This window comes from Topomyia yanbarensis, chromosome 1 (genome assembly GCF_030247195.1).
Source record: "Topomyia yanbarensis strain Yona2022 chromosome 1, ASM3024719v1, whole genome shotgun sequence".
NCBI lineage: Eukaryota > Metazoa > Arthropoda > Insecta > Diptera > Culicidae > Topomyia > Topomyia yanbarensis.
The window spans coordinates 122,044,722-122,056,761 of record NC_080670.1 but is presented as its reverse complement, the minus strand read 5'-3'; the positions used below and the strand labels follow the sequence as shown (position 1 = coordinate 122,056,761).

General features: G+C 38.7%; 1 protein-coding gene across 3 annotated transcripts in view; it reads right to left on the bottom strand.

Moving 5' to 3' along the window:
- Positions 1-12,040, bottom strand: part of LOC131684009 (regucalcin-like) — a 571,198-nt gene that overhangs the window by 531,983 nt on the left and 27,175 nt on the right. The gene's annotated exons all lie outside the window — the stretch shown is intronic.

Genomic DNA, 12,040 nt, shown 5'->3' with positions numbered 1-12,040 from the left:
TTGTCGAGGCGAAACAAGATCATTTTCTCGAACAACTTCCGGATACAGGAAAGCATTGCAATCGGTCGGTACGAGTTGTGGTCGGAGGCTGGTTTTTTTGGTTTTGCGATGGCGATAACCTTCACTTGCCTCCAGTCATGAGGAACAATGTTACCCTCAAGGAACTTGTTAAATAAATTCAGCAAACGCCTTTTAACAGAATCAGGCAGATTCTTCAACAAGTTGAATTTGATTCTGTCTTACCCCGGGGCGTTATTGTTGCACGATAAGATGGCAAGTGAGAACTCCACCATAGAAAACGGTGTTTCGTTCGCGGTATCGTGAGGAGACGCGCCCTGGTATGTTTTCTGTACCGGGACAGAGTCCGGACAGATCTTCTTGGCGAAGGCGAATATCCAGCGGTTTGAATATTCCACGTTCTCGTTGATACTGTTTCGGTTACGCATACGTCGATCCGTACCCCAAAGAGTGCTCATCGCTGTTTCTCTCGTTAACCCGTCGACGAACCGGCGCCAATAACTGCGTTTCTTGGCGTTCATCAAACACTTCATTCGCTTTTCTAGCGACGCGTATTGTCGATAGCTATCGGGTAACCAGTCGTCCCGGAAGGCTTTATACGCAGTGGACTTTTCCGCCTTCAGTTCTGAGTACTCTTTGTCCCACTGGGAGATCGTCCGTGGGTGTTCGCGCCTGGTACTGGTTCAGTCTGAGCTTGATTCGCACTGTCGAGAATCAAGCCAGCCAACAGCCTGTACTATTTCTCCGGAGGAAGTTCTTGAATGGATTCGATTTTAGCGGATATCGCGGTCGCGTAACTCTTCCAATCAATGTTCCGTGTGAGGTCATATGAGACATTGAATGTTTCCGATGGTCTTGAACCGTTGGCAATTGAAATTACGATACGCAAATGGTCGCTACCGTGGGGATCAGGGATCTAACGTGCAATCTAGCTGTAGCGAAGTCGAGCATAAAGATAAATCCAACGCGCTCGTGCGTGCTGGTGGTGTAGGAATCCGTGTCATTTCTCCCGTGTTTGAGATAGTCATGTTGAAATTGTCGCAAAGATCTTGGATTAATGTTGATCTGTTATCATCGTGAAGACCACCCCATACCGTACCGTGCGAGTTAAAGTCTCCTAGAACTAGCCGCGGTGCCGGTAGGAATTCCGTGATATTACAAAGCGTTCGATTCCCTACCGACGCTCTAGGGGGAATGTAGATGGAAGCTTTTGATCCTTATTTCACAAGCGACAACTTCAATGCCTGGTGTCGAAGGGAGGTTAATTCGGTTGAAGGAATATCACTTTTTAATCCCCAAACGTATCAGAAGGCTTTTAAGAGGATCAGTAACATTGAAAGCTGTGAATATTAAGTCCACGATGTCAGAAAATTTCATTGGTCCATTACTGGACTGAGTGTCTGTTTGAAAAAGAGGGACACTTGGGGTTTCTGGTGTCTCTGGAAGTGGTGGGTACTCCTTGTTTGAATTAAAATTTCCAAATCCGGGAGCAGATTGCTTCGGCTTTAGTGCAGCACTTCCGTTGGTTTTATTAGATGTGGTTGGCGCACTCTCAGAGGAGGACACCTTGGGACCCTTAAGAGGTAGTCTAGGGGAGGCAAGATTTCTCCGCTTCCTGGACTCCCCGGGTTAACAAAAGATGTTCCCTCTTATGGATTATCAGATTCTTGCTCAACAGGAGCCAAAAGGGCAAAGGAGTTTTCGGAAAGGACAGATGGCGAAGCATTCTTTAACATTTCTGCATAAGAGCGCTTCGAGCGTTCCTTGAGGGAGCGCTTAATTTTATCCCCGCGCTGTTTGTACGCAGGGCATGATTTAAGAGCTTGCGGAGGGCCCCCGCAGTAAACACACTTTTCAGTGTCTGTGTCACAAGAGTCATCTTCATGCTCTCCACCGCACTTGCCACATCGTTTTTTATTGCCACAATAGGTGGCTGTGTGGCCCAACTGTTTGCAGTTGCTGCAGTTCATTACCCGGGGTACAAACAGGCGTACAGGCAGGCGGACGTAATTTGGAAGAGACGATCCGGCGAAAGTCACTCGAAGCGAGCCTGATGGTATATAGGATTCTTTATCTCCAGCGAGCGTGTGCAATTTCTTGCAGTCTAATATTTTCACCGACTTTAGTAGGGGGTTTTTAAAACAGCCAGCGCCATACTTCAGCACGTCCTCGCATGTCAAACACGGTACATACACCCTATAGTGCTGCGTAAAGTGGGTACAGGAAGCAATCCCGTTTGCCTGTGCGAGGACGCTAACAACAATTTTTAACTTATTCGCGCGAACCCTTGTAATCTGGGTCACGGCCGAGTAATGCTCTGTCAGATCACGTGATATTTTCAAAATATCAAATGATTTATTGGTGGTCCGGAAGTAGACCACAAATGGCCCAGTCGAGTTCACTGGGTATGCTTTTAGGCGAGGGGGTTTAGTAGGAGGCTTATCAGGGGATGTTTCATCATCCATATTATCATCGGTGGGCTGACCGTCGAGAGACATTTTAGCACGAGATCAGCACTTCGCGCAAAGAACGATAAAAAGAGCAATAACGGAATGTATCAAGAGCAAAACAGAAAATAATAGTAGAAGGGAAACTGGTACTTATCTTTTCGATGCCGATGACCTTCGCTGGGACTGGCTGACAATACCAGCACGACAAACTTTGTTTTCGAAACAAAGGCCTAGCAATCACAACTGGCTTTGACACTGCACTGAGCACTGGACACAATAAAAACTGAGCCGGGGAAGGCAACTACAAAAGCACTAGCACACGTCTTATCCGAGCGCAAGCCGAACAACGAATGAGGTTTGAATGGGGTTTATAGCCCAATGAATGGCTGTTAATTATTTCTCAATTGTAGTTTTGTTTTTCTCGCCGAGGGTAAATGTTTTACTAGCAAAAGCGATCGGTAGATCTTTATGTTCAAAGTATTGCGAAAGTACCGCGCCGCATCCAACGTCTGACGCGTCTGTTGTTAGAATGATAAAAAAAATGTTTAAAATCAGGGTATTGGAATATTGGAAGCGACATAAGGCACCTACGTAATGTATTAAACGCGTTTTGACATGCAGTTGTCCAAGAAAATATTGCGTTTTTCTTCATTAGTTGGTTCAAGGGGTGTGCAATGGTGGCAAAATTCGAAACAAACTTCCTGTAGTAGTTACAGAAAGCAACAAAGTGACGTTCTTCGTCTGTATTTGTAGGGATAGGGTAGTTTTTTACTGTTTTAAATTTTGAGTTATCAGGTGAGATGCCTTTATCTGTAATGTTGTGTTCAAGGTAAGTTACTACTGTTTGAAAAAAATTACATTTATCTGGGCAGTGGCGTAGCCAGGGGGGGTTTTGGGGGTTAAACCCCCCCCCCCAAAACCAAAATTAATTGGATTGAAAAAAAATTGATGCTGACGAATTTAATTTAATATTCCACAAAATATTTTTGGAAAAATATTCTCTGATCACTACATTGAGAACTGCGTTTAAAGCGTCATGAGAACTTTTGGAAAATTGTGGGAAGGGGATCTTGTAACTTATCTCTTAGCCAAAATCCCATAGTTGTCAAATTACTTCAATGTAAAATAAAATAACTGACTGAATTATTATGAGCTCATTTTTGGAAAGATGCTTCAAAATATGGATTAGAGACAATTTTTCGAATGGGAATCTAAATTTGAATAGGTTGATTGCATATAAAACATAAGCTCGTTTACCGAAAACTTACATACATTTCAACATTTGCTGAAAATGTATTTTTTTAGATTGTGTAGAGTTTAGACAGCAATTCAATATGGTTAACAACAAGAATAACATTTCAGAAACTAGTTGAAAGCTGATGTAATTTTGACTCTAGCAGGTCAGGATAGGTTTTATGAGCATTGGATTTTTGTTGTATTATCAACTATATGAATAGCCTCTTAGCAGGATGCAATGAATGGCGTACTAAAATTTTGTGTGCTACGTACTGGTACTGCAAGTTGTGAGGTTGACTAATGAAGAAAAGTAAAATTAATGCTCGATAAATTTTTAACGGTCACGATCACATTCATTCGAAACTGCCAAATTTCGATGTTAAGTAACATTGAAGAATTTCAAAACGTAAAACTGTTCATCTGCTGATAGAATAATTTTGACGGTTAATCCTCCTAGAAGTAATTATAGACAAGAATTACTCTTCAACCAAATTTGGGTCGAGACTTAATATCTCCAGCAAAGTTTTCGAAAGTGCTATTTCAAACAACTTTGTCAAAGACATAAATATCCCACATATTCAGAGTATCGAAATATAGTAGTAGAAAACCTTTACAACAAGCTATTCTGAAATTACTGTATTCGATAAATCTCTTCTGCGGTAATTAAATAATAAATTCACATTGCGTTCAAGGTGCCTTTGAAGCTTACAAAAAAAAATAAGGGAACTGGATTTAAAACAAATAATTCCCAGATATTAAAAGGACTCAAAAACACAAAGAGTGATTCCATTTTCAGGAGCTAGCATCAATTCGGCGCTAGCTTAGTCCGCCCACCAAGTTAGTGTCGGATTCTGATGAGATGAAGTCGAAACGCAAGTTTCAGTTCCATCCATCCATAATTTAGTTTGTTGCAATGATTGTTTCAAACAATTTTATCCGTAGCGCAGACAAAAATAGTTTTCACCTAAATTTTTCTTCACCAAGAAGAAATAGCAGGCCCATTTAAATTCCTATATGTTGAATTCATGTAGCCTTCATATTTTCAATAAAATTGTTTGAAATGACATTATCAAAAACTTTGCTGAAGGCACCATGTCTCTTAATATTTTTGAGAAATTAATCCACCATAATTACCTCTATGAGAGTTAATCACTAAAATTTCTATATCAAAGCAGGCGCTGTTTTATGTTGATAACTTTCCGAAGTTGTCAAACCTTCAAAGTCAAGGATTATTATATTAGGTGATCTTGAACGTTGAAAATTTTTTAGATCATTTATCCCACTTTAAAAGATCGCAATTTTGACTTCATTGACATATTATACAAGAAAATAATCTATAGAGGTTTGAAAACTGTTCCATGTTGATCCTTCTTGTTTGTAGACTGGAATGACATCTGTTAGACTACTTATGTTTTTGAGTTTTCAATAATTTATCAAACTCATATTAAATTTTAGCATTTTTTCAAAAAATTTGCGATTTTCATCCAAACCCCCTCCAAACCAAATTTCTGGCTACGCCACTGCGAAAGGTAGTCTCTTGAAATTGAAATGTCCGGATGAGGTTGAGAATGCGGTATATTTGACCCATGGTCTAGTGCAAACCAGACATCAGGTCAAGTGTGGTGAAGTATTTTGCTCTTCCCAGTTGGTCAAGGATGGTATCTATCCGTGGTAATGGGAACTTATCAGCTAATTTTTTTTGTTGAGTTGACGAAAGTCAACTACCAGTCTCCATTTCTTTGTGGCGTTGTCCGCCTTCTTTGGCACCAACAGTATCGGTGAATTATAAGGCGATACTGACGGCTCTATTACATCGTTGTCTATTAGTTTTTGTACTTGTATTTTTATTTCTTCGTTTTTTGAGTATATTCTTGTAATTGGGGATATACTCAAGTACTTTGTCATGGAGAATAATATTCTGTGTGTAGAAATTACTAGTAGTTAGATTATCGTTTTCCTAAACCAGGAGGTAATTTATCTACTTTCAGTTTTATTTTCAGCTCTTGTAGCCTACTTTTTTCGTTAGTTTCTTTGACTCGGGAATACGCTACTTGCTTATAATCTGATAATGGCTGAAATATTGGCTTGAAGTCTTGTAGTACAAACTGTGAATTTGTGGTGTTTATCAATTTAATGTATGGATTATCGAGTGATATTATAGAATTACCACAAAAGATTTCAGGTTGAATTTCTTGAGATATAACTACAGAGTTTTTAGTGATTGTAAGGTTTGGTATTCTTTTAATCACTTCGCATCGTGCGGGTATTAGGGGAACATGGGGAGACTTGACCAGGTTTTCAGCTAAAACTGCATAAATCTCTAAAAAACCTTCAATCCCTCAGAACTCATTGAGATATAATGTGCAAAGTTATTGTGCGTCTTCATGATTTTTTTCAGAACTTTTAATTTCATTTTTGAAAAGTTACAAAAGTTTTTTTGGTCAAGTCTCCCCACTGCGGGGAGACTTGACCATGGCGTGGGGAGACTAAAAAGAAAGTTTTGAAAAATCATAACAAAAAATAATGACGTAAAACATACTATAATTATATTTTTCCATATTCTCGAGGTCATTAGGCAGCAGTAAAAAATATAAAACGGTTGCGTTTGATAAATTTCGATTTTTTTAATGCATTTCTTTTTAATGGTTAACTGTACTGCTTGCATTGCGTGTTCACCCGTCAAGAAATCAGTCCTACTGTTGCTAACTTTGTTTATTGATACTAAAATATAAAGAGTTATATTTGAGGTGGGATTTTTTATGGCGTGATTAACATCAACAGTAGATACCAAAGTATAATAAATATCAGAAATTTTGTATCTTTCTTCGGCTAATTGCCACTTGGTCAAGTCTCCCCATAAAATCTTGGTCAAGTCTCCCCAACATTAGTTATTGCGTTCAATGTCATGCAAATTCTAGTAATAACTATTCCAATGTTCCAATTTATGTAAAATCATTTCACTGCTTCACAAGGATTAAGATGGTATATTAGTGCATTAATAGTCATTCGTAGTCGAGTAGATATGTCTATACAAAGTTTGATAAAAAATTACATAATTTAATGCAAATTTATTAATCACGTAATATTTTCTGTAAGGAAAGGATTTTTCATTCAAAACTTTAAAAATTACTTTAAGGGATCGCAACAAGTATAAAACTATTTTTGAAAAAAAAAATTGAGAATCGAATAGAAGACGCCAAAGCCAAAAATAGAATTTTGCCCTTGATCAAATCTCCCCATGTTCCCCTCTAATATTCTTATTGATATTGTCTTCTATTGGCATCGAAATATTGATATCCGGAAGGTTAAAATGTAATAACCAGCTCTCATAATCTATACAGCATTTATATTTAATAAGAAAATCTCGTCCTAAGATTCCGTCTGTAGGGATTGGGAACTCTGCTCCAACTAGTTGGAAAGTGTGTGTAAAATTTATACCGTCACCGTAGTGTAATGTTAACTTTGTTCCAGCTAATGTTTCCGAGGCTCCCTCGGTTATACCACAAATTTTAACTTGCTTATTTCTATTTAGTTTCGTATAGGTAGTTAATCTGTTTATTTTAAATATAAATATGTCGGCTCCGCTATCTATTAGAAAACTATATTTACAATGTGTCGACTGAACGCCTGTGACAAAGTTGACTTTGTTTCAGGTTTGTTGAAAATATTGGTTTTGCGGATGGGCTTGGCTCGGACCGGCCTGTCAGCCGGTTTGCCCCAAAAAATTTGATTGTTTATTCATACCAGTTGGTATATTAATAATTTACCTACTTGTTTGGAATTGGTCAGCGACGTGAATTGTCGTATCTACTTCCCCCGCGGCTGGTACAGCCTCCTCTGTCGCAGTAAGACCGCGGCTGGTAGCCGTTAGGTTGATTAAGCCAGTGCCACACGCAGAGAAATAAGGCATATTCGAATCAAATATTTTGCGACTTTGATTATAAGTCAAAGATTTTGTTAAAACAGAAATGCAATTTCTCTATTTCAAATACCAAACATTGTTGGTACAAAAATATCGGCATTGGTGACAAAATAATCTGCATTTTGATTCTAAAATCCCTGCAAAAAGCAGGGAATATTCGTATCAAATATATTCAAACTTTGATTCAAATTCAAGTATTTAGTTGAACCAAAAAAGCATTGGTTGGTTGTACAATAGCATTATTTAAAACAAAAATATTGCTGTTAGATTTAGAAATATTGCTTGAAAATGGATAGACTGTGTTTGGTTCGATCTTTGTTGTATCATACAAATAAAAAAAATGGACGCATCGGAGGTCGAGAATAAAGAATTGGAGTTCAAGACGCTAGATTTAGACTATTTGAGCATTATAAAAATGTAAATACAATTTGATTAGTGCAATGCGGTCGTGAGTGCTTTCATAGGTGAGAAAATTATTTATTAATGGGGTAATACCTAAGAACCTAATATTATTGTTATTATTCCAGAAAATTGATACATCGTCGAAATTTATCGAACGAGAGAAAGCAGAGGAGCTAAAACAGCATTTTTAGCGGAAAGCTTGGAAAAGTTGTAATTTACATAATTATGCAAATTGGAATTTGGGATTGGGATTCGGTGCAAAATATGAGCATCTTAGGGTAGAAGAAAAAACAAAAATCAAGATGTTAATATTAATTACACCTTTTTTGAAAACAAAATAAAAGTTTTTTGATTCAAATAGATTTTTTCATTGTTTTAAAAAGGAAAAGCATATTTCAACTAAGAAATAACATTCTTTGTTTCAAAAAAAAGATATCATAGATTCAAATAAAATTATTATTGAATCTACACAAAATCCTATGGCGGCTTGTTAGTAGAAACAACAACCATTTTTTTGGGAATCTAACAACAAATATTTTTGAATCTAAAAAATTTGCAATTAGGCCCTGATTCAAAAATATATATTTTTGATTTCTAAGCGAATTATTTTGGAATTTAATATACATTTTTCTGCGTGCAGAGATGTTATGCACCTCAGAGCAAATAGCAAATACAAGTACAAGTTACACCAAAAACTTACCGGCAACCTTACAGCGGCATTTATGAATGTCTCAATAATTTTCTGGCTGATTATAGAACTTACGAGTCACAATTTACTGAGCTTATGATAGATAGCATACAGGTGTAGTTTATGTATGTCATATATCGACTAAGCAACCATCTGTTAGTATGGCCCAGTAAGTAAAGAGACGTGCTCAGTGAGCGAGTAAATGGTTGCCCGATAGTCGGTTCGAATTTTGGTGTTTACCGGTTGTCATTTTTTCCAATCACACGCTATGGTCATGTAATGACGTGTTCAATGGCAGGTCCAAACCCCACCATTGTTAGTAGATTTGAGTGCACTGTTTTTATTGGACTTTCGAGCAGAAGCATTTAACTATCAAAAAGGTAATAATTTTCATATCGCACGTAATATTATGCCTTTTGTTACATCTGATGCAATGGAAATTTAAGGTATGTATCTTTCAAACTGTTTCATTTGACATACTGGTTATCTTTTTTGGGGATCGTCATATTTTTTTCAAGGGGGTTCAAATCGTAGCAATGGAAGACCGGGGGTGTAGAATTACCACATTTTGCGTGATGTACTAAGCGTATTTCACAAGTTCTACGCAAATTTTGTAATTTCGTTGCTTACGAACGAAAGCAAAGACAATAAGGCCATTACAAGTCTTTTTTAAAAATTATGTCCAAGTGTAAATTTTTTTCTGAAGGGGGGGGCAAACAAAAAATAAATATTTATTTTAATAAACACAATTTTTTTTATCTTTTTGCATTTTCTTTCGATTGTTCTCGTGGACGTTTCCGCAGGGTGATTTCGTATAGCGGGGTTGAGCTATTTGTTTTACTAGAAAAATTCAAGCAAACATTACTGAATCAATCAAAAGTTCACATAGGAAAGGGATGCTAAAGCTTTCGTTTTAAATAATTTTCCCAACAGTGCAATTTCTAAATTACCAATAAAAGCTTGAAAGTTCTCTAAGAACTTAATGTAAACATTTAAGAGTACTTTAAGGTATTAACTTTTGGTTGCTTGAATAGATTTCGTTCCGTTGTGGCGGCAGATGGACCGACTGTACACACAAGGCATGAAAATCGGTCAAAGGGAAACCTGCTTGATAACAATGTACAGAAACAGGATTGCAACATTTCACTTATGGACTTTTGGAAAACATTCTGGAATGAATCCAAAGGTAAAGTGTGCGTCAATGGAATTATTCATCTCAGATATGGTTTTCTCTGATATTTTTTCTATTGCGTATTTCGTATACAGTAGCCTGGCGAACGTACATCCTGTGCATACTATACTTTTTCAAACTCTAGTGGAAACATCAGCTTTGGTTTATCGCTTGTGATTGAAGACTTGTAGATTTGTTTGTTTGGTACATGATAGTAATTCGGCTCGGTTCCATGTACATCTTCGAAATCTTTGCATTTTTCTCCATCTTGTTGCGCAGTAGGTAGCCAAATCAGATAAATTCATTTGATAGTCGTACGGATTTATGAAATGTATAGCAATCATCAGTTCATTTTTTGCCTTTTTCATATAAGGAAGACTGTGCAATCACTCTGAAATTCGACTTTTTAAGCTACAACCGGAGTGTCGAGTGTCATATACCACTAGATTCAGTTCGTCGATATCTGAAAATGTCTGTATGTTTTATAGTATGGTTAAATAGCTTCAAAAGTGCATTGGCTCTAGGTGGGATTCACTTTTGTGCGTAACCGCTACTAATAGTCCTTACTTCTCTTCCTTCCTTTTGTTCCACGAGACTGCATCGAAGCCTTATATCGTGGGGAGGCTGATTCAGTCTTAAGACAAAATGATACATTAGAGCGGTTTAGCTCCGAACACATATCCGGCTAATCGCAGTGGTGAACTTCCGTTAGCCGTTTGGCTCCCGTTTCTGTGAACCATTTAGTTCCTGTTTTCGCGAGCCATCTCAATTCCTCGTCGGAAGTTCTCCCGATACCGATGCCTGTTGCGTGAGTCAATTAGCTCGCAGTTTTGTCGCAATCTTCTCGCATAGTCCATAAATCCTGCTCAAAGGGCCAACCAGTACTTGGAGAGGACGGTTCGGCGATACCGGATGGAGCGTAGCTTCTGGTTCGCTGCTTCCGGTTCGTTGAAAACTCGAGGACCCACCGCTGGTGCTTCACTCGACCTACTCGATCTTGTCCCTGACGGTGAAACTAGTCTGCTCACATGCTTCGGTCCGGCGATTCCAGCTGGTTCGTAATGCCCAGTACACTGGCGCCTCAAGCAAAGCTGTGGTTGCTCTCACAGCCTTCCCCTTAACATAATCATCGTAACTTTAAAAGTTCAAATCGATGATATATTTTCCCACCGCGCTGTCTTTCGGCTGCTAGTCATCACCAACTCTGTTTTATGATGGGCAATCGTCTCCGTGTCGAGTGTCTCCTCTTCTAGCGATTGTCCGATTACTTGGAACACCACATCATCCGTGAAGCCGAAAATCGTTATATCTCTGGGAAGGTTCAGCTTCAATACTCCATCGTACACTGCGTTCCACAGCGTCGAGTCGAGGAACGTCAGTTGTAGTTGTGATTCTCCCTTGTCTGTCTCGTAATGTTCGGTACTGAAAGTAGCTCTATAATATCCTGCAGAGTTACTCATGCTGTACAGCGAATGGGCGATTGCTTCCCAGCCAGTACTATTGAAGCATTCTTCACGTCTAAGGGAACCACCACGCAAAAACGATATCCTTATCTCTGCTGTCTCCAAAGCTCCCACAACCGTTTGGATGGATTTCACTGTAGACCTGCCTATAAGGAAGCCGAATTACATGAGATGCCGTTCTCACGGTCCGCGTACTTCGTTAGCTTGTTCAGGATTACTCCTTTTCTCTAACATTACCAAGGGATATATTGACTACGCTGAAAGATCTCCATGTTGTCCCGGCATCGGAAGCAACATCAGCTTTTGTCGCTTCCAATTATCGGATCGTTTTGAATATATCCGGGCTCTCATGTATCACTTCACTTTTATGGCTTTCGCCATCTCGATAAGCTGTTTGTTGGTAAATCGATCTTCACCTTTGTGATCAACCTCCTCACTGTACGGCGAAAATAGATTCATGTTGTGGGGAAAACCTTTCGATGGTGACCTCCATCTTTTCCGGGCACCTTTCAGGTGGTGCAGCTGAGCCTTTTATCTTTGTTATGCCAACTTTGTAGGTCTCTCCTAAGGAAATTCGCGTTGGCTTTGTGGCAAGGCTTTCTTGTACAGCTTGACTGCTTTGTTGAGAGCGGTTCTTGCAGCTCGCTTCCCTTGAGCTTTCTGACATCTGTTTTAATTTTAAATATATTT